Source organism: Triticum dicoccoides, chromosome 5B, assembly GCF_002162155.2.
Source record: "Triticum dicoccoides isolate Atlit2015 ecotype Zavitan chromosome 5B, WEW_v2.0, whole genome shotgun sequence".
In the NCBI taxonomy this organism is placed as follows: Eukaryota; Viridiplantae; Streptophyta; class Magnoliopsida; order Poales; family Poaceae; genus Triticum; species Triticum dicoccoides.
The window spans coordinates 311,546,960-311,550,646 of NC_041389.1; the positions used below are offsets into that span (position 1 = coordinate 311,546,960).

The 3,687-nt window shown below is 38.1% G+C and overlaps 1 long non-coding RNA gene across 1 annotated transcript; it reads right to left on the reverse strand.

The window, feature by feature from the left end:
• Window positions 1–2,074: 2,074 nt before the first annotated feature.
• Window positions 2,075–3,681, reverse strand: LOC119305442. Its single transcript, XR_005148668.1, has 3 exons — window positions 3,191–3,681; window positions 2,487–2,620; window positions 2,075–2,161 (listed from the first exon to the last, which is right to left on the reverse strand). It is a non-coding gene; the product is annotated as an uncharacterized LOC119305442 (long non-coding RNA).
• Window positions 3,682–3,687: the final 6 nt, after the last annotated feature.

The window sequence follows — 3,687 nt, forward strand, 5'->3', positions numbered from 1 at the left end:
CTTTTTATTCTTTTTTTAATACAAAATGCACACCGTGTAGTACATGAACTTCTGGTGGTTATCAACTTGAACCTCTCTCGGTTACGTGAAAATATTTGAGTTTTTCAATGAATTTTTCATCTGATTTTTCTTAATCTTTTTTATGAATTTTGAAGCGCTCTATTTTTAACATTTGAACTTCTTGTTTTTTATTTTTGAACTTCTTGTTTCCGTTCTTTAATAACGAGGAAAATCCGAGTTTTCTATAATCATCGAACTTCTCCATCCTTTTAATATGGACTTCCTGATTTTATTTTATTTTATTTTAATTGAACTTCCTAATTTTAGAAAATGGGGAAAATCATTTTTATAACTTTTTTGTTGTTCCCTTATTTAAATTTGAACTTATTAGTCATTCTTTAGAACGAGAATCTGAGGTTTTATAACCTTTGAACTTCTCTATTATTGTAATTTGAACTTCTTAGTTTTATTCTTTAGTAACAAGAAAAATCGAGTTTTTCTGAACTTCATTGTTATTAAAATTTGAACTTCTTGGTTTTATTTTTTAACAATATGAAAAATCCGAATTTTTTATAGACATCGAACTTCACCATTTTTAAATTTTAACTTCTTAGTTTTATTGGTTAGTAACGGGGAAAATGATTTTTTATATAAACAATGATACCGTGCTGTTATTTTAATTCGAACTTCTAGTTTTTATAGAATGGGAAAAATCAGTTTTTATACAATCTTTTGAAATGCTCCTCTTTTTAATTTGACTTTCTCCGTTTTTTACAAATGGGGAAAATGCGTTATAAATATTTTTTTAACTTGTTGCTCCAATTTTTTGAACTTCCAAATTTGTCTTTTAGATATTAAAAATTTATTTTTTTAACGTTGACCTACTTCAATTTTTAAATTTGAACTTCTTATAGAATTTTATCGCGACATTTTATGCATTTTTTGCTTTTCGGTGAAATGGCCTAGGCGGTCCCTTTTTTCATTTGATGATTTTTCTTCTAAACATGGTACACATGAACTTCGGAATTTCTGAAACATGAACTTCGCGTGCTATTATTTTTTTTTATGAAACTCCACAGTTTTTATTCTTTGAATTCCATGATTTTTTTTGTTTACATTTTTTTGTTTGAACTTCGAAGTTCGTTACACCTGAACTTTCGAAATCAAACATTTTTACACACATTTTTCCTTGAATCCAACATGTGCAAGAACAATGGGTAAATTTGGGTCAATTCTCATAAGCAATAGGACAAACATTTAGGGGCACACATGAAGGAGAAGGAAAGCAGCAGCATAATGTGTGCCAGAGAGCAAGTAGTTGAGGAAACCAACCAATACGTGATACATTTTTTTACTGTAAAGAGCAGAGAACATCTTTTTTTCATGTCTTTCCAATTTGAACCCCACTAAAAAAGTTTCTATTCAATGTATTTTTTAGTGTTTTCCGTATTGGTTGAACTTGTTGCTTCCTTAAAATTGAACTTCCTAATTTTTTATTACATGAACACAAAAACTGACACTCTAAATCCAATATGGAAAACAAACATGACAAAAAATAATTTTTAAAATTTTAGTGTAATACGTGCACGCGCGCACACACAAGCACAACACATCCACAATTTTCTTTTTGGCTTTCATGAAATGAAAACAGATTCAGTCTCACAAGCATAAGCATCAAACTTCCATGAATTACAAAACAAACTTTTTGCGTCAACTTAGATTACTTCCCTCGTGCGAAACAATACATCAACTTCTCCTAGCTTGTGGGGCGGTGGCTGCGGGCGCGGCGGACTAGTCTGGGCGGCCAACTCATCTGGCAGCATAGGATGGATGGAGTATAGTGACGAGCACCTCCAGGTTGCTGGGGCCAATAGCCGAACATGGCTTTGCAAACTTGCATCAGAGAGAGAAAGGGTAGCTCAATTTGCGTCTGCACTGCAATTCAAATACAAATACGAAGGAGGGACTGAGGATCCATTTCATGCAGCAAAGCGGAGAGGGCTGAAAGGAGACGCACCTGACTTCTCAGTTCAATGTCACTGTGATCTAGGTGATGCAGCAGCGAACTTCCTGAACGGCCCGAGACGGCTGTGTTGAACTTTCTGGGCGACACAATATGAACGCATACTATTTAGAAATGTATGAGCTCATCAACAAGGATCTGTTTTGAATACAAATGATAGACTATCATGTACAGTCAGAGAAAATACGAAAGAAAACAAAAAAAACTACTGAATATATTCACTTTTTTCGTCTCTGCATTTTACATCATGTTTTGGTTGTAACAGCACCCTGTACGTGCACTTTTCTTGGCGTCTAGTTGTGGCCAAACGGGAAGTTCAGAGAAATATGTCCCTATCGTTCTTCTTCTCACAGAAACTGAAGGATTAAAACTCCACGACGTCGATGGATTTTGGAGATAAACTTGGAAGAAAATCGACTTGTCAAACTAAAAACAAATGGACCAAAACACCCATTTTTTGCACCTGCGGGTATAGCTGAACTTCAGACATAGAAAATCACTTAGAGATGGCAGAGGAAGGCGTTTGGTGGCTGGAGCCGTCCTGCTGCTCCGGTGCAGGTTTCATTTTCTTCTTCTTCTATATAAATACACTCCAAACTGCTGTAACAAAACACAAAGAAAACTTTAAACCACAAAATTCGCAAACATCCATTTTTCTTGAACTGAACCATCAATTCTGTATAGGTACATTTTTTTCATCAATAGATTTACCAAAATGAAAGTAGGAAACCCAAAGAACTACATGTAATTTTTTGCACACATTTAAACTGATAAACTGGAATGTACTCAAAATTTCTTTATTAACCATTTCATTCCTAAAAAATAAGAGATTCTATCAATAGAAGTTGAACTCCTTTTTGCCACGAATAAGTAAACATTTAGTTAAATACTCTAGCACACGTGTTGCACTGTTTTGTTCATGAACTGCTACTTCTTTTTGTTTTTTTACTAAAGTGTCACATAAAAATTTTTGAACTATCTTTCAGGTACAAAGTATATTTGAACTATTGATTTCTCTATTACTAAACTGCTGTAAGTATATGAGGAAAACAACAATACATAGTAGGAGCAACATTTTTCATCACCTAATTCATCTTTAAGGTAAAGTCGATATTCAGTGTTTTTAGAAAAATTCTACTGTTAGCTTCAGCAGGGGAAGGCACTGACCTAGGCGAGAAGGAGAAGCACCTTGCCTACTCGTCGATGCACGACAGTGGGAAATCACACTGCAGGGGAGTGCTGTCGGAGGAAGTTCAGATGGGGTGGAGCTGGACGATCGTAGGGAGAGGGAGGCAGTGCTAACTGGCTTGCCAAGGGGATCAGTAGTGGGGTTTCCTCCCAGGCACCGGGATAAGAAGCATGGAGGGGGAAGGGCCCGGTGCATCGGCGGCAATCGACGGTTGGGAACCTGGATCCGGGTGCAGGGGTGGGGTAGCGGCCGGATCCAGGTGTCGAGCTGGTGTAGCGGCTCGACGAGGCACGACAGCTTGATCTAGGTCTGGCGGCGCCGCATCGCCAGTGCGGGAGTGCGGGGCTCGCGACGACAAGATCCCGGCGGTGGTGGATGTGTGGGGTTCCCCGGTGACGCGTGGGGGTTGTGGTGGTTGTGGCGGCGAGATCCCGACGTTGGCGGTGGGGCGGGGCCGCGGCAGCGGGATCCGGCG